This window comes from Neofelis nebulosa, chromosome 6 (genome assembly GCF_028018385.1).
Source record: "Neofelis nebulosa isolate mNeoNeb1 chromosome 6, mNeoNeb1.pri, whole genome shotgun sequence".
NCBI classification, from domain to species: domain Eukaryota; kingdom Metazoa; phylum Chordata; class Mammalia; order Carnivora; family Felidae; genus Neofelis; species Neofelis nebulosa.
This window is the reverse complement of record NC_080787.1, coordinates 85697806-85721885: the sequence shown is the minus strand read 5'-3', so window position 1 is coordinate 85721885 and position 24080 is coordinate 85697806.

Below are 24080 nucleotides of genomic sequence, written 5' to 3'. Positions count from 1 at the left end.
TAAAAATATTTTTCTTTAATTTTTTCTACTATACTTTTGTGTATATTTTCTCAAATTCTATTTTACTCTCATCTCATTTTAGTCTACTTCAGTGTATTCATTTTTTCAAATTCTCAAAAGATTTTCTTTTTTTTTCTTCCCCCACCCTTTTTTTTTTCTCTAATCTGTCAAACCACTTTCAACACCCAGACCAAAACACACTTAGGATCTAGCATCATTTATTAGATTTTGTGTGTGTGTGTGTGTGTGTGTGTTTAATTTTTTCTTAACATTTATTTATTTTTGAGAGACCAAGCATGAACCAGGGAGGGGAAGAGGGAGAGAAGCAGACACAGAATCTGAAGCAGGCTGTAGGCTCTGAGCAAGCTGTCAGCACAGAGCCTGATGCGGCACTCAAACCCCCAAACTATGAGATCATGACCTGAGCCGAAGTCAGATGCTCAACCAACTGAGCCACCCAGGCATGCCAGTGTGTGTGTGTTTTTAATTTTCTAATTTTAATATTTTTTAATTTAATTTTATTTTTTCTACCTCATTAATTCTTTTTCTCCCTTCAAAATTATGAAACAAAGGAATTTACCCCAAAAGAAAGAGCACAAAGAAAGGATAGCCAGGGATTTAACCAACACAGATACAAGCAAGATGTCTGAACAAGAATTTAAAACAACAATAATAAAAATACTAGCTGGAGTTGAAAAGAGATTCGAATCCCTTTCTGCAAAGATAAAAGGAATAAAAAATAGAGTGAAATTAATAATGCTCTAACTGAGCTGCAATCACAGATGGATGCAGCAGTGGCAAGGATGGATGAGGCAGAACAGAGAATCAGCGATATAGAGAACAAAATTATAGAGAATAACAAAGCAGAAAAAAAGAGGGAGATTAAGGCAAAAGAACATGATTTAAGAATTAGAGAAATCAGTGACTCATTAAAAAGGAACAATCAAAATCATAGGGGTCCCAGAAGAGGAAGAGAGAGAAATAGAGGTAGAAGGATTATGTGAGCAAATCATAGCAGAAAACATTCCTAACCTGGAGAAAGACACAGACATCAAAATCCAGGAAGCACAGAGAAACCCCATTAGATTCAACAAAAATCATCCATCAACAAGGCATATCATAGTCTAAATCACAAAACATTCAGGCAAGGAGAGAATCATGAAAGCAGCAAGGGAAAATAAGTCCCTAACCTACAAGGGAAGACAGATCAGGTTTGCAGCAGACCTGTCCCCAGAAACTTGGCAGGCCAGAAAGGAGTGGCAGAATATATTCAATGTGCTGAATCAGAAAAATATGCAGCCAAGAATTCTTTATCTAACAAGACTGTCATTCAAAATAGAAGGAGAGATAAAGTTTCCCAGACAAAAAAAAATTAAAGGAGTTGGTGACCACTAAACCAGCACTGTAAGAAATTTTAAGGGGGACTCTCTGAGGGGAGAAAAGATGAAATATATATATATATATATATATATATATATATATATATATATATATATAATGAAATATTATATATTATATATTTATATAAATATATATAAATACCAAAAGCAACAAAGATTAGAAAGGACCAGAGAACACCACCAGAAACTCCAACTCTATAAGCATCATAATGGCAATAAATTCATATCTTTTAGTACTTACTCTAAACATCAATGGACTCAATGCTCCAATCAAAAGACATAGGGTAACAGAATGGATAAGAAAACAAGATCCATCTATATGCTGCTTACAAGAGACCCACTTTAAACCTAAAGACACCTTCAGATTGAAAACAAGGGCATAGAGAACCATCTATCATGCTAATGGTCAACAAAAGAAAGCCAGAGTAGCCATACTTATATCAGACAATCCAGACTTTAAAATACAATCCAGACTGTATCAAGAGATGCAGAAGGGCATTATATCATAATCAAGGGGTCTATCCACCAAGAAGACCTAACAATTGTAAGCATTTATGTGCCAAATGGGGAGCCACCGAAATACAGAAATCAATTATCACAAACATAAAGAAACTCATCAATAGTAATTCCATAATACTAGGAGACTTCAACACCCCACTCACAGCAATGGACAGATCAGCTAATCAAAAAATCAACAAGGAAACAATGGCTCTGAATGACACACTGAACCAGATGGACTTAACGGATATATTCAGAACATTTCATCCTAAAGCAGCAGAATATACATTCTTCTCCAGTGCACATGGAACGTTCTCCAGAATAGACCTTATACTGGGACACAAATCAACCCTAAGTACAAAAAGATCGAGATCATACCATCCATTTATTCAGACCACAACACTATGAAACTCAAAATCAACCACAAGAAAAAATTTGGAAAGGTAACAAATACTTGGAGACTGAAGAACATCCTACCAAAGAATGAGTGGGCTAATCAAGAAGTTAAAGAGGAAATTAAAAAGTATATGGATGTCAATGAAAATGATAACAGCACAACCCTCAACCTCTGGGACGCAGCAAAGGTGGTCATAAGAGGAAAGTATATAGCAATCCAGGCCTTCCTAAAGAAGGAAGAAAGATCTCAGATACACAACCTAACCTTACACCTTAAGGAGCTGGAAAAAGAACAGCAAATAAAACCTAAAACCAGCAGAAGACAGAAAATAATAAAGATTAGAGCAGAAATCAATGCTATCAAAACAACAACAACAAAAAAACAGCAGAACAAATTAATGAAAACAGAAGCTGGTATTTTGAAAGAATTAACAAAATTCACAAGCCACTAGCCAGTTTGATCAAAAAGAAAAAGGAAAGGACCCAAATAAATAATATCAAGAATGAAAGAGGAGAGATCACAACCAATACAGCAGAAATAAAAACAGTAATAAGGGAATATTCTGAGCAATTATATGCCAATAAAATGGGCAATCTGGAAGAAATGGACAAATTCCTAGAAACATATACACTACCAAAACTGAAACAGGAAGAAATAGAAAATTTGAACAGACCCATAACCAGTAAGGAAATCAAATTAGTAATCAAAAATATCCCAAAAAACAAGAGTCCAGGACCAGATGGCTTTCTAGTGGAATTCTACCAAACATTTAAGGAAGAGTTAACACTTATTCTCTTGAAGCTGTTCCAAAAAATAGAAACAGAAGAAAAACTTCCAAACTCTTTCTATGAAGCCAGCATTACCTTGATTCCAAAACCAGACAGAGACCCCACTAAAAAGGAGAACCAATTTCCCTGATGAACATGGATGCAAAAATCCTCAACAAGATACTAGTCAACTGGATCCAACAATACATTAAAAGAATTATTCACCACGACCAAGTGGGATTTAAACCTGGGATGAAGGGCTGATTCAGTATCTGCAAAATAATTAACTGATTCATCACGTCAATAAAAGAAAGGACAAGAACCATACGGTCCTCTCAGTAGATGCAGAGAAAGCATTTGACAAAACACAGCATCCTTTCTTGATAAAAACCCTGAAGAATGTAGAGATAGAAGGAGCATACCTCGAGATCATAAAAACCACATATGAATGACCCAACGTTAATATCATCCTCAATGGGAAAAAACTGAGAGCTTTCCCCTAAGGTCAGGAACAAGACAGGGATGTCCACTCTCATCACTGTTATTCAACACAGTATTGGAAATCTTAGCCTATGGAATCAGACAACACAAAGAAATAAAAGGCTTCCAAATCGGCCAGGAGGAGGTCAAACTTTGACTCTTCGCAGATGACATGACATTCTACATGGAAAACCCAAAAGAATCCACCAAAAAAACCTGCTAGAATTCATTAATGAATTTAGCAAAGTTGCAGGATATAAAATCAACACACAGAAATTGGTTGCATTCCTATACACCAACAATGAAGCAACACAAAGAGAAATCAAGGAATCAATCCCATTTACAGTTGCACCAAAAACCATAAAATAGATATTTTATATATATTTATGTGTTTATATTTTTATGTATTTTTATATATTTATTCCTAGATAGGAATAAATCTAACCAAAGAGATGAAAAAAACTATACAATAAAAACTGGAGAAAGCTTATGAAAGAAATTGAAGAAGACACACAAAAAAATGGAAAAAGATTCCATACTCCTGGACAGGAAGAACAAATATTATTAAAATGTCAATACTACCCAAAGCAATCTACATATTCAAGGCAATCCCTATCAAAATAACACCAGCATTCTTCACAGAGCTAGAACAAATAATACTAAAATTTGTATGGAACCAGAAAAGACCCTGAATAGCCAAAGAAATCTTGTAAAGGAAAACCAAAGCAGGAGGCATCACAATCCCAGACTTCAAGCTATACCACAAAGCTGTAATCATCAAGACAGTATGGTACTGGCACAAGAACAGACACTCAAATCAATGGAACAGAATAGAGAACCCAGAAATGGACCCACAAATGTATGGCCAACTAATCTTTGACAAAGCAGGAAAGATTTTCCAATGGAATAAAGACAGTCTCTTCAGCAAGTGGTGCTGGGGAAACCGGACAGCGACATGCAGAAGAATGAACCTGGACCACTTTCTTACACCCTACACAAAAATAAATTCAAAATGGGGCGCCTGCGTGGCTCATTCTTTGAGTGTCTGACTTCGGCTTACGTCATAATTTCACACTGCATGAGTTTGAGCCCCATGTAGGGCTCTGTGCTGACAACTCGGAGCCTGGAGCCTGCTTTGGATTCTGTGTCTCCTTCTCTCTCTGCCCCTCCCCCACTCTTGCTCTGTCTCTCTCTCTCTCTCTCTCTCTCTCTGTCAAAAATAAATAAATATTAGAAAAAATAAATAAATACATAAACGCATAATGGATAAAAGATCTAAATGTGAGACAGGAAGCCATAAAAATCCTCGAGGAGAAGGCAGGCAAAAACTTCTTTGATCTTGCCCCCAGCAACTTCTTACTCAACATGGGAAGGGAAAAGCAACCAGGAGTTTGCCTTTCCAGAGGCAAGGGAAACAAAAGCAAAAATGATCTACTGGGACCTCATCAAAATAAAAAGCTTCTGCACAGCAAAGGAAACAATCAGCAAAACTAAAAGGCAACTGACAGAATGGGAGAAGATATTTGCAAATGACATATCAGATAAAGGGTTAGCATCCAAAATCTATAAAGAACTTATCAAACTCAACACCCAAAAAACAAATAATCCAATGAAGAAATGGGCAAAAGACATGAATAGACACTTCTCCAAAGAAGACATCCAGATGGCCAACCAACACATGAACACATGCTCAACATCACTTACCAACAGGGAAATACAAATCAAAACCACAATGAGATACCACCTCACACCTCTCAGAATAGCTAACATTAACAACTCAGGCAACAACAGATGTTGGTGAGGGTTTGGAGAAAAAGGATCTCTTGCATTGTTGGTGGGAACACAAGCTGTTGTGGCCACTCTGGAAAACAGGCTTCTCAAAAAACTAAAAATAGAACTACCCTATGACCCAGCAATGCACTACTAGGCATTTATCCAAGGGATACAGGTGTGCTGTTCTGAAGGGACACATGCACCCCCATGTTTATAGCAGCACTATCAACAATAGGCAAAGTATGGAAAGAGTCCAAATGTCCATCAATGGATGAATGGATAAAGAAGATGTGGTATAAAATACACAGTGGAGTATTACTCGGCAATCAAAAAGAATGAAATCTTGCCATTTGCAACTACGTGGATGGAACTGGAGGGTATTATGCTAAGTGAAATTAGTCAGAGGAAGATAAAAAATCATATGACTTCACTCATATAGGACTTTAAGAGACAAAACAGATGAACATAAGGGAAGGGAAACAAAAATAATATAAAAACAGGGAGGGGGACAAAACAGAAGAGACTCATAAATATGGAGAACAAACTGAGGGTTGCTTGAGGGGTTGTGGGAGGGGGGATGGGCTAAATGGGTAAGGGTCACTAAGGAATCTACTCCTGAAATCATTATTTCACTATATGCTAACTAATTTGGATGTAAATTAAAAAAAATAAAAAATAAAACAAGTTATAAAATAAATAAATAAATAAAATGATTCACACATTTCCTCCATGTTCAAAGCACCATGCTAAAGGCATGGTGAGGCATGCTTTTGCTGTCTACAAAGAATTTATCATAAATCAAGAGAAACAAATTTCTAATGAATTGGTACATGCTCTAATATTTTGAGCTGTCTTCTATGAAACCATAAAGGGTGTTAATTAACTAAGGTAGGGTATAGAAGGGTACCAGAGCAGGGCATATAGGAGCTGGATTTTAAGGAACAAGTGGGAAGGAGGGATTTAATGCAAATGGTGTAATTTCCAATGTGCAGTCAAGCAGATCATATCTTAGACATATGCTAGTACCTATGCTGGTAGTTATTTCATATTTTCTTTCATGTGACTCAAATTTTATTAAATTTTAAATAAATATACTTGAAACAAACAAACAAACAAACAAACAAAACCATGGCACGTTGATCTTGAACTTGGAATCTCCAGAACTATGAAAAACATATTTCTGTTATTTAAGCCCCCCTAGTCTATAGTACTTTGGTATGGCATCCCAAAAGGACTAAGATGGATGCCAAGGTAATTGAGAAGGGAAAGGTTTTGCAAGTTGTGCTACAATTTGCTTCAATGCTATGTCTGTGCACATAACTATCTACCTACCATGTCTACTTATGATAACTAGAATGTGTCCCCACTTTTGGAAACTCTATAAGAAAATCCATCATGGAGAAAAAAAAAAAACTATCATGAAAACAGAGAGATGTGAACAAACCCAGAGAAGCACAAATGGTCTAATGTTGCAACAAGTAGCCTTTTCTAGGTTGAATTTATGGTCCAATGTATCAGGGAGGTAGTATAGGGGATGTAGGAAGAATATAGTGATATGAGTGTTGGGGGATTTTTCCTGACCTAAATTATTTAGTTTATGTATTTGTTTTACATTGCTGCATAACAAAGCACCACAAACTGAGCAGATGAAAACAATATACATCATCTCAGTGTCTCCACCACTGAGATGCCACCATCTCAGTGGGGCAGGATTCTGAGTACAGCACAACAGGGTCTTCTGTTCAGGGTCTTACAAGATTGAAATGAAGATGTCATTTGGGCTGCATTCCCACCTGGAGACCAGAGTGGAAAGGAATTTGCTCCCACATTTACTCCGGTTTTGAATAAATTTGTGCTTTTGTGGCTGTAGGACTAAGGGTTCCAGCTTCTTGCTGGATATCAGCTGGAAGATTCTAGAGGCCACCCACATTCTTACAGGCCATTGTAATTATAAAGGAAAATTTAAAATACCTCCTATGCCTTGAAAATCTACAAGTAGTTAAGGGCTCTGTTTTGGAAGGGTTTGACTGTAGTGTCCACTCATGAAATTCACCATTTGAGCAATGACGACGGGCAGGACCCCACTGTCAGCTGGGTGCAGGACAGTGAATGCATAGCAATAAGAGAGGGAACTGACCATGAAGACCATTTAGGAAAAACTGTAATCATATAGGGAGGAATGATGATGAAGCCTGAGCTATCCAAGGGGAATGGAAAAGATAAAGGCAAGCAGGGGGTAACAGTGAGGGGGGGGGAAGAGAAAGAAATCAAAGATGACACTGAGACAATCAGCAATTACCTGTGGACTTGAAAAGACAACAGACAAATAGGAAGTTTGAGAATGGAGTTTGAGTTGTGTCTATGAAACTGACAGCAAGCAATGTTGAAGAAGTGTAATTTAGGAATGAGGAAGGAGAAGGAAGTGCGAAGTCATTTTAAACACCTTATATTTTAAAAAGACATAATAATGGTCATAATATATTAATAAAGATCTGAATGAGTAAGAAAAAATTTAGAAATTGGTAAAAATGATACTGCTATTAGGTATCTCAAAGAGATAGAAGATTTTGTGATATTGAAGATCTTCAGCTTCTTTCATTTTTTAATAAAATAGAATTCCTAGTCAGATCACAGACAGAGACAAATTGGTGATCAGAAATTAAGCAATGGCAGTATTTCACAAATGTGAACAGAAATTTATTAAATTGTGACATTTATCTGCTCACTACTTTGATAACATAGATCTATTCTATTTTTAATCTTGAATAATTTAAAAAATTACTCTACATTAAATATTTAACCTATTCAAAATTATCCTGTCCTAAATATATCAATTAAATGCATACATTATATGCAGGATCACTTTTATTAAACCAAATTAAATATTGAACCAAATTTAATAATTAAACTGGATTTCATATTAGATCAATTTAACACACAGTGTAAAAAGTTCAATTTGTGCAAGAATGAAAGGGTAACAGAAATAAATACTGGATAGGATTTAAAAAAGAAATGACTATAAATTTGGTTAATAAAATATCCAACATGTAAAATTTTAATGTAATATTTATATGGCAAATGCACATATGTGTCTGCGTATCACTATACTGATGCATGTAAAGATAAAAAAAATTGTCACTAAAGTCAACTGTTATTCTGGAGATATATGCCAAGGTATTCATGACTTCCTAGAATTCTTGGGCACCACCCAAACATATATTTTCCTTCATTGCATATAGTCAGGTAGAATTGTAAACCTTAAATTACCTCCTGAACCCCTAATGAGAGCTACCACGTTCGTAATAAAAAATGATTTGAGATGATGTCTGAACAGTTAATTAGCCTTACACTCCAAGTTTATCCATTCTCTGAAAACAATATTTATTGAACACTTGAATGTGCTGGGCATTGTTCTAGGTGCTGAGGATATAGAAATGAATACAACAGAAAAATCTCTGCTCCTATGGAGTTTCATTCTTGTGGTGGTGGTGGGGGGGGGGGGGAAGTGAGGGTTGGGGGAAGGACGAAGAACTAAACAAATGAACATATAGTGTGACAGCAATAAGTAGAAAAATAAATCAGGATAAGGGGAACAGGGATTTAAAGGTAAGGGGATGATATTTTACTTGGGATGGTAAGGAAAGGTCTATCCAGGAAGGTGATATTTGGGCATAATGTGATGAGGAAGTTAAGGGTTTCTGACCTGGAAGAAGAGCTGTTAAATCTCAAGGCTAAAGGACAGTGAGTGATTCCTCATATTTTTACCACAGACTTTCAGGGCTGCTTGTAAACTGACCCAAAGAGGAATTTAAATCAATTCAATAAGTTTTAAAGATCAGAAACATCCAAAAAAGGTCTCAATCCTAAAGCCTCATGCAACTATCCATTTAGAAGTAAGTTTTTACACACATGGATACATAACCCCCAAAGAAATTCAATTTACATAAAATTTAAATCAAGTCTAGACTCCAATCACTGATACACAAGATTAGTGCTATCGTCTCTTTAACTTAAAGCAAACCACAACCATCAGCCCATAACCTTTCTAAAATGTCATAGTCCTATTTTCTGTCTTTGCAAGGAGTACACGTCCAACATGATTGGAACTTCTTTGATGTTTGAAAAGCTGGCAGAATTCTGGAGTCCTCACTCTGAACATTCATTCTCACTTGGCTGCACTACCTACAGAAATAAAAGGTGCAGGAAGTCACGCTGAATTTATAGTAAAAGGTATGAGTTGGAAGTTTGTTTGGGCCCCAAACTGTAAAACAAAGCTGTTTTTTATAAAATCAATTTCAATAAATTTTCTGAATTTTATTATTGGGGCCTATGATTACCCTCCTTCTAGAGAATTGACTTCATTATATAACAATTACTTGATTTTACGATATCCATTTCCTTCCATTTTGAGCTTTAGAGATTATAAAAGAAATCAAGCCAATGCAATTCAGCTTAAAAAGTAGGAAATTGGGGTAGTGCAATATTTTATACATATTCTATTTTCCACTTCATTGTCCTAGCTCTGCAAATACACACTGCCTCTATTCTCATGGAATAAGCAGAACAGTGAAACTTAAAACTCTCTCCGTTAAGAGCTATCATCTGTGAACCTTCTTTCCCCCAAAGATCCCTCCTTCCCATTGCTATGACATTTACTCTAGCAAAGCATCTCTATAATGTCTATTTGGTAGCTTTGTTTGTCCCTAACTAAAATAGTGAGGAAACAGATTAATCCAGTCAAATAAAAATCACTTATTGCTCTACTGTAAGTTTCTTAAGGTCTCAGAACAAAAGTACCATTTTTTTCTTGACCTCCCACACTTTAACATAGTGTCTGGCATGCGATAGCTACCCCCAAAATTCAATGCAATTGTACTAGACTGAAATGCCCAGAAGCATATACTACCTCTAAATCCCCTTGTTTGCCCTGACATGATTTTTGCCAAGCTTCATTCAATAACACTTGTCTTACTGTATACCCTAGCATTCATTATTTTATCTCAACAAACGAATTTCAATAAAAGTAGTAAAACATGTCCTAAATCTAAATATACTTTAGCTATTGCTCCCAAAACTGTCTTTGATTTTTAATTTCCTTTGATTTGGCTCGCAAAGGATGAAATGCATACCTGTTTATAACCTACACTCAGGCTTTTCACTAGGCTCTCTTGATTAAGCTCCATTTTTAGGAAAATAAGATAATTTGAATTACATTTAAGTGATTTTCCAGAATAATAATTCCTGATTCTAACTTACTCCCAAATTAAAAAATAAAAAAAGGATTCATTCAGAATTAAATTGCAGTGTTCCTGATCATTGTCATGTATTTATTTTTTAAAAATGGCTTCCATATGTTCTTTACTTCCATTATATTCCTGTAATATGCAAGGCAATACTATGCACATAAGTACTCAAACACACAAGAGAGATTTATTCATGTGGTTTTGAAGTTGAAATAATTAGCTCTCCCTTGGGCTTTTTAAGATAACTATTAATTCCTCTATTTACTGATAGTTTCACAATACTTTAGTACTATTTAGCAATGACCAACATTTTTAATGCAAAAGTCTTATTTTAGGTATTGGTGTGCTCTGATTCTAACAGAGTCATTGACAAGAAGAGAAGTGAAGCAAGTTAGGATACACATGTAGACTAGGGCTGATCTTTATTATTATTTTTTTTCTATTTTTACTCCTTAATTTACAAGAAAGGTTGTCTCAGAACCATGATTTCCCCAGAAAATAGGAAAATGACTTTTGGAACATCAAGTGGGTAGAGACAGAACACTGATTCAATAATTAGACATCATTAAAATCATTTGCTAAGATGACTTTCTAAAAGCAAACATAATTTAATTTTCTACGTATATTCACACACCACTGTTTATGTCAGGCTTCTATATCCCTTTGCATTATCCTAGATACCTTCATTCACTTTAGGAATTCACCATGCTGAGAATAGATTTCCAGTAGCTGCTGGTCCATGAAGAATAAAAAAGTATATGGAGCAGACCTGACCAACTCAGCATGGATGCAAGAAGACAAACATCTCAAAGCGGGGCTACATATGGTGACCCTCAGTCTAAGACTAAGAAATATGAATGCCTACTGCTATAAATCACGGAATTTGTTTTTTTTTAAACTATGCAGAATTATTGCAGTAATAGCAGACCAATATTGATAGCGTGTCCACATTAAGAGAACAAAAAGGGAATGCTTCCCAGAAACAATGGTTAATGTAGTGATACAATAATATAAGGGCAGCCAATCTTTAATAATGAAAACTATGGCATTTTACCTTAGGTTCCAATGACTGGTCTCTGTGAATAATCTCAGATAAAAGGGGCTAAGACCGTCTTGACTGAAATAAACATACGAACGTAAAGACTTGGGTTCTAGACTTATTTACCAAAAAACACGTGAGACTAATTGTGCCTCATTCCCCAGCATCAATAATTATAGTTTATAAGGCTCTTTGAAATTACAAATTAAGACACACGTTTGACGGGAAGAATCTTTGAATTTTGTTTGCCTCATAATACAATTAATGCCTAGGAATCAAGCAGTGCCCCATCCCAACCTGAGTATAAAATTTTGCTTTTTCAAAACTTGTATAACTTGCAAAATTATAACAACTTTCCAAATCTCCTATGACCATTTGAGTCTTTCTTCCTCACAAAACCTTGGCATGACTGAGAGGAGGTAACAGAGGGAAGATTATGAGGAAAACTCAAAAGTTCACCTCTTCTTCTAGGGATTGCCTGACTGCTCTTTTGTAACTTTTACTATGAGCACCTGAGAGAGAAAGGTAGATTTTTTTTTTTCCCCTGAGAGAATTCGTTCTATTTGTTACTGAAAACCAACGGCAATCATACATACAGGAAGGCCCCTGGATTCTGTGAAACAACATTGTATCCTTAAAATAGATTTCCCCTTTTGCTTACAAAGTACTGAAAATATTTTGAATGGTATTCCTGCTGCTTCAAACTAATTAATGGAGAAATTATGTTCAGGAGTAGGAATTGCAATTGACAAGACCTAAAATATGAAACTGGCTGAAGTAAGATGAGATACGAAGCATCCAGAACTGAGCCTTGTCACTCTTATAGCGTGAACTTACTTACTATTTAAACTATCCTCTTCAGTTTCATTGGAAATAAAGTATGTGTTCTAGAAAATTTAGTAGAAAAATGACAGAACAGTAGAGTGTATTTGCATTTTCTACAAAAACTGTATCAAAGCCAGTCCTTACAAAAACTGAAATGGAATAACAGGAGAACTACATATATTTCTAAGAAAAAAGCTATTCTGCTACAGTCAAAGATCTAAGCTCTGGTAAAGTTTAAATGGTATTTAACTAATAAAAATCCTTGTCAAAACAGAGCAGTCTCCAATTCTATTATACCCTAAAGCCAGAGCAATAATTCGAAAGCAATGCAGGCAAATTACCTAAAATGTACCCCCAAAGTGACAAAGTTACAAGCAAGGGCACTGCTCAAAGGTAGATTAGGAAAAAGCATCTCACACTCTGTTTCTACCAGCCTGTGTTTTTCTAACTATGCTCTGAAGCAGGAACCATCAATCAAAGGTCAAATTTGATACAGAGAATTCATAGGCCTTCTAAGAACGGGAAGTCATTCAGATGTTGTGCAATCTTGACTGTGGGCTTGAACACAATGATTCCACTTGCTAACCAAGACCCCACTATGAAACTTAGGGTCAGTCAAGTATGACTTGGGGATAAACCTCATGCTCACTGCATAGAGTAGTGATTGATTAGAAAACAAGGCAATGTTCACACACTATTATTTCCAGTATCAGTGACTATATCACATAAAAAGCACATAAAATCCTAACAAAAATCTTCTCAGGATTGACCTTTAAAAACAGGGAGAAAAGAAAATCCTCCCGGCAGACAGAATTGGAGTAGCCAGCTTGACTGATGTAACTGCTACCAAACGCAGAGTTTGTTTACAAGCAAAACTCTCTTGTTAGGCTTTGCACCACTTTTCCACATGCAAGAGGCCAGCTGAAGGAAAGACGGCTTTGTATGTGGCTCCTAGGGTTAAGAGATGTAGAAAATTCCCTGAGGGCGCCTGGGTGGCTCAGTGGGCTAAGCATCAGACTCTTGATCTCAGCTCAGGTTTTGATCGCAGGGTCATGAGTTCAAGCTTCACATTGGACACCACACTGGGCATGGAGCCTACTTAAAAAAGAAGAAAGGTAAGAAATACAGAGTATTATAAAGATCAGCAATTGGTGATACAGAATGGAGACGTACAGTAGAATGGTAACATTACAATAGAAATAATATAAAAGGGTAAAGTAACTTAAAGGACTGCGCAATACGGGGAAGAGCAGAAGACCCATGGCAGAGCCTCTGGGACTTCCATTAGCAAAGTTAGTCAGAGCCAGAAGGAGAGATAGAAATAAAAGAGCAGGGTGAGAGTAATTACATAGCAGAACAAAAGGATGATCCTCTCACTTACCGGAGAGGCAAGCAGGGCTGGTCTGTTTCTATAGATAATTATTCCCAGTCAGTCCTAAGATCCAAGTTCTTTCACTCAGGGACTTACTCTAAAAGTGAAAAACTAAAAATTCACTAAGCCAAAACTCTCATGATGTCTTCTTCTATTTCCTCTCTCAGGAATACATAGTTTTAAGGGAATAAATGTACCCTGAGCAAAGGGAGATGGGGAAAAAGTGGTTGTACCTTGTGTAATCCTTGCTGATTGCAGAACATTGGGCCAATTCTGTGTGTCACAGAATTATGGTGATTCTGGTAGGAGATTTTCACAGCCTCATAAGAACTTAATAGTAATCAAAGAGGTTTTCCTTCTTCTGTTAAAAAAGAAAAGGTAGGAGGCTGAGAAATCAGGGGAAATTGTTCACCTGAGTGTCAGAGGGGACCAGTTTCCCATTAGCAAGCTAGTCCTGCTGGACCAGTTCATTAAGCACGAATGCTTTGTTCCTTGGCGGAATGTTTTTCAGCCCTGATGAGCTTGGCTTTGAGTGCCTCCCCGGAGGAGGGAAGACTAAGTGTTGGGAACACAGCAGGCTAAGCCTATGTGTTCTAAGGAGAGTGTACAGTTGCTAATAAAGTGTTTGGATTTTTCTTTTCTTCTTTTCAGGTGCAGAACGCTCTGGGGACCCTGATGGGCTGCTTGAATATTTTGATCTCTGTCTAAATCTATGCAGTTTTTGTGCATCTAAAAATAGGTCTTCAAGAGAAAGCATTACTTGATATGTATTCAGGGGATGTAGAAGGAAAAGGAGGGCATTTTATCAAACAAGTTAAAAGTAAGTGCATCTGCAATGACCTTATGCCCCAAAGAAACAGAGTCAGAGGGTCTAAAATCATTGAATGAGACCTCAGTAGTCTAACCTCCCATTCACTCATAGTCAAGATCTCAGGAGGTAGCCTCCTCTTGAATGTATACAATTGATAAAGGAGGGCCCACTTTGCAAGACTGCCTTTGCGATTTTGGCTATTCCTAATTATGCCATCATCTAACCACTGTTCTCAATTCTGCCGTCTGAGCCCATTAACACAAGTTTAATTCCTCAGTCATATGGTTCATTGAATTTTGGAAGACACAAAGTCCTCTTTCAACTTCTTTTTTTCAGACTAAATAATCCTAATTCTTTTGGCACTTTTTGTGTGAAATACTATACCTTATGGTTTCAAGTCTTAGAAATATTGCGCCGGCATGTTAGTTAGCATGGTTGGGTTGCAGGTGACAAATCCAATGGAAACAAGTTCAGCAAAGAGGGAAATGTATTATACACTGGGGTGTTTCACAAAATCCAACAATTTTGAATTCATTATCCTCTGGATATTTTTTTAAGAGTAAAGATTCCTTTTTTAAACTTTATTTATTATTTTGAGACACAGAAAGAGAGAGACAGAGAGAGAGAAAGCACACATGAGCAGGCTAGGGGCAGAGGGAGAGGGAGAGAGAGAATCCAAAGCAGGCTCTGCACTGCCATCAACGCAGATAGCCAGGCTGGATCTCATGAGCCATGAGATCATGACCTGAGCCAAAATCAAGAGTCAGACGCTTAACTAACGGAGACACCCAGGCACCACTAAAGACTCTTCTTAAATTGTGATAAATATAGCCTCGGTAATTTCTGACCAGATTAAAGTATTTTACTGATTAACTCCCCTTTTCTCACCCATACATGTCTACTAATGCAGTGGTTCTCATTCCAGGCAGTGCTGGTGGAAAGCGCGTTTATAGTTAAAGGCTTTTTCTCATTGCCTGGATGGACTAAAGGCATTAGTGGGTGGGGACTATGGGTACTAAATCTCTTCCCAAACAGACTGTTCTCTACACTGAAAAATTATCCTGGGGCACCTGGGTGGCTCCGTCGGTTGAGCGTCCAACTTCGACTCAGGTCATGATCTCACCGTCTGTGGGTTCGAGCCCCGCGTCCAGCTCTGTGCTAACAACTCAGAGCCTGAGGCCTGCTTCCGATCCTGTGTCTCCCTCTCTCTCTGCATCTCCCTTTTTCTCATTTTGTCTCACTCTGTCTCTCAAAAATAAATAAATGTAAAAAAAATTTAATAAAAAAAAAAAAAAAAAGAAGAAAAATTATCCTGTCTGCCCAAAATACCCCAGGGTCATTTCATAGTCAAAGTTTAGGAAACGATATCACAATTTCACATGAAATTTTACTAACTCAAATCTCTGTGCATTCTAAATTTTGCAGTTTAATTTTTGGATCTAAATGCAGGCTTCATATTTATTTTAATTTAATTCACTCTCTTTATTGTTTGTCACATACTCCAAGCTATTATTTATTATTATTACTTTTTTAAAAATCCTGAGTAAGTTATCGGAGAGGTACTGTAAAGTAGTGTAAATACTATAGGCTGTAAATCAGACAGACATGGGTTTAAGTAGTGACCCTACCACTTTTAAGATGAATGATGATAGACAAACTAATTCACCTCTCAAATAACACCTCTGCCAAGTGAAGATGTAATAGTTAGCTCCTCATTTGGTTATGAAAATAAAATAAGAGAACCTGGGAAAAATGTGTTCAATGCCTAGTGGCAGTGATTGTGGTAGTTATTGTTACAATTATTCACAGATTTAATGAATATGCCATATATTGACTGAACAAATATAGATACAAAGGTAATCATGGACCTGTACCCTGTTCACTGGAGGCCTCCATGTAGAATAATTTTATTCCGTTAATCACCATCCCCAGAAGACATCCTTAACATAATAGGCTGTAGTTATGTTGTCAATTATTTTTAGTATCTTAGGTCATAAATTGTCCATTGTGTATGTTTCCTGAGCTTCAGTTCCATCTAAATCACCATTTCTAGTCTGAAGAGAATCCCTTTACTAGAGAAGAAGCAAAATCTGTTTCAAGTAATCTAGGATTCACTATTTTTTTTCCAATGGAAAGCTAATTAGCAGAGTAAAGCTGCAAGTTTTTTTTTAATCATTCTGTTCCAGCATATATTTTAAAATATTCACAGAAATCCTAAAATTTGGGCATAATTATAAACACTTCAAATGCAATCTTCAAATGCAATCATTTACATTCCCACATCAAAGTTTATTGACTAGGCAATTATCTGTGGATCCAAATAAATGATTAAATTCTCCCAAGCCCTGAGGCAACATAGATCATTGCTGGAGCACATGGTTCTCCTTTAGCTTAGGATCTAAATGAAACAGACATATGTTCGGTTTGTTTTTTTTTTTTTTTTTTGAAGAGAAAGAGACCTGTAAATGTTGCTCAGATTTAAGGAAAAATAAAACAAAGAAAACATTTACAGATCTAAGTGTATCTCTGTCCTGACTTGGCATCTTTGAATCAATGAGAAAGCTTAATTTAGAAAAGCCATATGAGCAGTAGCCTCACAACATGTTTTCTTTACCCTCCTATGGATAAAAATGCCAGGCATGTACCAATTATCACATCTTTTAGGAATGCCCTATCGGGGTCATACAGGAATATGTGCTATTTCCCATGTCCTGAGAACACAGGACTATAGTAATGTTCCATGGAAACGAAGGTCGTTAGTCTAGTTGGGGGTGTGACCGGCGGCAGGGAGGAGGATGTGGGAACAGACTTTTCTGACACACTGCATGCTGTTGCACATGCATGTTATTCCCTTAAGGAGGCACTGGTGGCAGCCTCCACCCTGCAACGGTCTAGGAAAATACATGCCCAAGAGTGATAGATGCCCTCAGGCAATTCCATCATCTGGTCCTTCCGTGATAGTGTCACTCTCATTTATATTTTGCAGGAAGCCATCAAACAATAGGTACGGAAAAACTCCCACGTGTTGGACTCCTGGGAAGGGACAGGGTTACAAAACCCAAAAAGTCGTAGTTGCCCACAGGTTGGTGGGAAATGAAGGATTTCAGGATCTTCCAGAATAAAAAGCATATATACTACCTCTTAGCCACATCAGTTTTTTTCTTCCTGACATGTATCTTATGTTTTACATATAGAAAAATGTGTGAAGTCTGTTATGGTATTGGAACTGAAAGGGATGGTTTAAAAGCGAACTTAGCTGTCATTTACTTCTGCCCGATCTACATTCAACTAATAATCATTGAGGGCCTATTTCTAGGTATTCTTGCTCCATTTAATTCTCCCCACAAATCTATGATCCAGATCGTTTTAATCTCCCATTAATAGATAAAATAGAAAAACAAAAAAACTGTTCAGGTCAGCAAAGGAAAGTACCTTCCTAAGATCACCTGGTAGTATTTCTAGACAAATAATTTTGATAGTGATATACAAAATGATATTAAATATGTATATGCACACATACATTTTTATAAACTTACAGTATAAGTTAAAAATATTTTCAATTAATGCTTTAAAACTTAGTTTTAAAATATTATATATATATATATATATATATATATAGTCTAAAATACTGTGTTTGCTTAATACATATTGAGTAATTATAGCAGAAAGTGGTTGCATATACTGTTTTAAAGTTTTCATTGTATTTTGTATGGTTATATTAAACACCAATAAAAATAATACTAGTAATTATTATTTTTGCTAGGCACTTGGGCATATGTAAGTTAATCAAACAGATTTTTTTTAAGCTTATTCGTTTACATCGAGAGATAGAGAAACAGAGAGCGCGAGAGCGAGAGTGAGAGAGAGAGAGAATGAGAGTCGGGGAGGAGCAGAGAGAAAGGGAGAGAATTCCAAGCAGGCTTAGTACTGTCAGCAGGGAGCCTGATGCAGGGCTTGAACCCAGGAACCAAGAGACCATGACCTGAGCTGAAACCAAGAGTCAGATGCTTAACCGACTGAGTCACCCAGGCGCCCCCAAAACAGCGTTTATTTTTACACTTTGCAGATGAGGAAACTAAGAACCTGAGACCTAAATTAACTTGGCCAGAATGATAGGGCAGGTAAGCGGCAGGACTAGCCAGGGCTCAAACCCAAATTTTCTGGCTCCAAAGCACGTGTGCACTGAATATAAGTGTAAGTAGAAATTTGCCATGTTACGGAATATATATCCTTGATCACCCTTCTCAGCTAGCACGAAATGTATCGGAAATTTTTATACGCCTGAAAAATTACTAGTACCACTGAAATGCTGTCCAAAATGTTTCAAACTCCACAGTGGCGTGGGTTCTATTAACTGCAGTTTCTGCTGCCACGTAGGCTTTAGTTCTGAACTTTCTGTTCAGGACTATCATGTTCTCAGTCAGGTTAACTATCTGCATGTGAAGCCAGCCCAGACCATATGTTCCCTAATACCACCTACACAAAAGATCGGGAAGTAAATGCATTTTTGTTCATTGCTTCTTTTATGGTATTAAATCACAAATTATTGCACAAGCAACTGAAAGTATAACATGCTACTAGTTTAGATTTAGAAAACTTCAATATATAAATATCAGAATATAGGCACTATCTAAGGAAGCTGGGTTATATTTCCCTTATATTGGCTATCAAAAACATTATATGTTCCAGTGCTTAGAGCCATGTTTGGCCTCCCCAGTTTTTTCAGTAGAATTGGATAACTCCCCAACAAGGTCAAATAACTGGTTTGATCATGGCATAATCACAGCAAAATTAAAATGTTGATTAACCAAACATCTATAATATGCAAAGCCACAAGCAGTGCACTCATAATCTCCACTGAGCTATTTTCACAGACAGGTTATTTAAACAAAGATTTCAGAGGAGCAATCTAACATCAAGAAAGAAAACAAACTGAAATAACATTTCGAGAAGTACCTGGCCTGTCCTGGCACGCAAACTGAGTAGGGTAGAGTTGCTGCACTGACCATGCCTTCCATAATCTGTGGTTGGCTTGGAACCGCCATCTGTATTTTGATGGGAAAATTCAGAGGGAAGGAAGGCAGAGTAACTGCAGGCTTGGCTTTTCTTTTCTAATAACCTTTGCTCCACTCTAAGATTTCTGACTTCTGTGGGGTTGGTAGGGCTTTATATTTTACAGAGTGAGATCATTTAAAAAAAATACTGTTATGCATGCAGGCAATTAAGATTAAAGTCAACTTCCCCTTCACACTCCCTAGTAATATGCTTCTGTATCCAAAAGATAAGAACTTGAGAAATGGCTCACTGGGACAGGCCAACGGGCCTGGAGTCCGGGACTCCATTGCTGACGGCAATGGCAAAGCATTTTATAGAGGATCGCATGGCTGCCCTCCATGACATTAGCCTGAAGAAGCGGGAGGTGTATATTAAGAACACCTGATGACCTTCACTAATCTGTTATGGGTCTGACACCTAAGGATTTATCTAAATTCTTGTGAACTTTTACATTTATTTGGCCTCAGATGACTTTGTTGTGTTAGGCAGCCTTAGGCCAGGCATGGAACATCCCTTGTTTCAGGCCACTCTTTCACCTGAACTGAGCTTTGCAAATGCTTTCGCTCCTCATAGCCTCCACTTGTTTATCTGTAAAAAAAGCAACAATAATTGCCCTGCCTGTATAATCAAGTGTCCAACAGTTACCCCAAACAAGTGAGAAGATTAACATGAAAAGGCAATGATCCCAATGTAATAGTAACATTCTACTTACCTTCCTGAACCCAGAGTCTGGTCCTGAGGCTAGCTGCAGACTACTATGAGGAACAGATTATTGGCATGTAAAATTCAGAGTTCTCCCTAGACTGTCCTTCTTGCAGGTCAGTAAGCAAAATAAGAGCAGCCCCCGTATTTGTTTTTTGAATACACAACTCTTCCTTTATTTCACCTAGGAAAGTACCCTTTCACCCTCGCCTTTCATTTCTAAAATCAAAACTAATTCGTTGAAAAACAATATTTAAGTGCTATGTTCACAGGCTGCTCTTCCGATGACAAGTAAGTTTGACATTGTGTTATAGATCTATACATACCGTTGTTTTTTTTAAAGCAGAACTCAATGCATTTTTTTAATATTCGCAAACTGTTCCACCTCTCCTGTGTTGATTTACCCCCTCAACAAATTCCAGCATTTGGGTAAACAGTAACTGCTTCTTCCAGAAACCATGTCGTTTTCTACAAAGAGGAAACAAGACCTTTACTGTAAAAAAGAAATCTGAGGAATGAACAAATCAGTGAGGGAGAAAGAGTAGCAAAAGTACCACCCTCAAAGAATAAACGGTTTGATCAAATTCCAAAATATTCACAGTGACTCAAGCCATTAAACACATTTTCCAAAGTTCAAATATATTGAACCAGTCAATGTGTCTTTGCCTTCTTCAAAGCAGTCCCCAATTTGTAATTTTCTATCAGTTATCTACACTTTACCATTTCTGACATGTACTGACTTTTCCATATTAATATGTTCTTCACTAGATTTACAATTTTGCTAATACAGCTGTCAGGAGAGGGTTGTTGTAAGATGTGAGGACGGGAGAGGTCAGCAGTTTCGGTAACACCCTTTTTCATAAGAGCATGCATGAATTTAGAAAGATGGTACAGAACTATAGCCAACTCTCCCAGATAATTTAAACTGCAATGTGTAGGAAGAAACAGAGGCACCTTGCAAATAATGTATCTTAAGTTCAAAGAGCAGATTTGGGGAAAAGGGAAAACTGACAAATTCCAGGAAAGTAAAGCCTTTTCTCCCTCAAAGAGCTAGTTCCTATTGAAAGAGTAACTAGAAATTCCTTCTGTCCACCTGCACCTTTACCAAGACACCTGCTCTTTCACAAGTACAGTATTTTGTTCCAACCGATGTACTCTTAATTTCACTGTGCCAATGATCGTTCGCCTCCACTTTCACTGAAACATTTATGACGTAAATTCAGGAAGGTAACAGTGGTATTTCTTTGAAGCCTGCACAGTACCTAACATGTTTTAAGTTTCACGCTATTAAGCCACCCTGTGTGATGGGCCGACATACCATGTCTGAGACAATGACATTCAAAACGTGCTAACCGCTTTTTCTCAACATGTATCATTAGACAAGTAGCATTTAGGGCCATCATTTTTGTTCCTTCGTTCATTTGAATACCAAGTCACAAGCAACCCTTATTTGTGTTTAATTGTTCTGCCCAGTCTCTAAAATATCTGTAATTGTTTTACATTTGAATCAAATTTATTAACAGACATATGGGTATAATAGAGAAATCACTCCAGCTGGGGAAGCCCTCAGCTAAACCCACCATAATTTGATCATGTGCAAATCATTGTCACTTGAATATTTTCTTGGTACAGCTTAATTATGACTCAAGTCAGTCCAGAGTACGATGCACTTCCTGGGAAAAGAAGAAATTGAGAGCTCTCAATACAAATAAGGTGAGCTTTGTTATTCATGTAGATCTCTCCTGCACAACTAAACATCTGCTAATAAATTTGTTTCCAGTCTCCACGATAGCTTTTACCTTCATCATTCAAACCTGGCATAAAATTTATGTCAACTGAGAATTCATGTTATTTACTCATTGCTAACTATTGCAATCTCATTAAAATTTGAGCCTGTAATACCGTCTGGAAAATTAGAAATGTTTATAAAAATAAGTGCACAAATAAGAGAGAGAGAGACATTTTGCTTTTTTTCCCAGAAGCTCTTTGACAGGTGGTCACCTTGAAATTATGCTGTGATAATACAGCCGATTTTTTAAAAAATGATCTTGATATAGAAGGTAATCAAGAGCTCTTGGGAGCCACCTCTGCATTTTTCCAAGCAATCTTTTCTGCAGTTTAAATGTGTTCATACAAATCTTAAATGACATATAAAGCAATTTTTCCCTTCAAACTATGTAGATCAGTCATAGCATTATAATTAAATGTCACAGAATGGCAAATAATTATCTTACTTAAATGGTTAATATAGGCAAAATCCATCAACTATCAGTCCTGAATACGTAAACATAGTGCTTGTTGCTCTATTGATATAATTAAACTTAAAAGCAGATTTTATTTATGAGGCCCCATCTGCCACTGGCAAATCATGTTTGAGAATTGGTATTTGACTAAAGGTCACAGAGTGCACGACTTTAACTCCACTTTAACCCACCCCCACTTAGGTGAGTATTCAAATATAAAAACCTCAAGTCTCTCCTTGCCAAAAAGACTATCAGGGTCAACTTTTTTTGTGTGTGAAGGACCTCATCTGTTTATGATTAGTAAGAGCTTCCTTACCTCGGCCTATCTTTTTCTTCTAAATGTTTTTTAATATCTTGGCAGATTCTTGGAAATCACTCTGCTAACAGTGGCCGTGCTCACCTCTTCCAAGGGATAAGGAATAAGCTAATCTTAAAGCTCATGCCTGTCACTTAAAAACAAGAACATTAACAACAACAACAACAACAAAAACTAAAACTAAAACTAAAACATATGGTTTCTATTTTCCAGAATTTTACTTAATTCTGCAAAGGTCTACCGAAAAATCCAGTAATTGTGATGCAGTGTGGTACCACTCTGTCAAATACATCCCTCGGCATCCTCTCTCCTTTATTATACGGGAGACCATTATTATCCAGTTCTTCTGCTCAGGGTTGTTGCATCACTCCCCAAGAGCATACGATTTTAGGAAGAAATGAGGAATTTGAGAAGAGGTCTTTGAAGTCTCACTCATATCCATTTCTCCTCTGAAAGGGCCTAGAGCCCTTCTGCAAGCTTGATGGTCAGGTCATGCCAGGGGTACCCAGTGTAAATGCAGGGCAGATATGGCAATTAGACAACAGCTCCATGGTGGGAGGGATATGGTACAAACTTCTCATACCAGTCCATTCCTTTGATCTTGATGCTGCTGTATCCGTTGGAGCAAAGATCAACAAATGAAAGCCACAAGAAAACGAAAATATTACTCAGAAAAAGCAAAGACCATACTCTCCTGTTGAAGAACTTGTATCAATCCACAGGGGAAGAAAGTTTGGAAGTCAAAACCTGAACCACGCTCTTACAAACACGTATGAAGTATATGTTACAGATACATTAAACAAGCAAGACTCCTGGATATAAAACAATTTTTTGGTGTGTGTGTGTGTGTGTGTGTGTGTGTGTGTGTTTCTCTCAACGACTCTTTAAAATGTGTTTAGTGGGAAAAATTTCTTCCCTAGTCCTGGATGAAAACTCCCATGGTTCCATAACCTTTCAAATCAATCTTAGGCAACAAAAATATCCCATGGTTTAATAATAATGCAATCACAATGCAGTTATCAAAAATATCTAGCCTTAAAATTAACCAAAATTCCAGCCTTGGTTCGAAGTTAAATCTTTTCCTATACCCTATATGAACCTCTATCAAGCAGTAGGTCAGGGAAGAGGGTTGTGGTCCTCTTTTTTTCTGCCTTATATA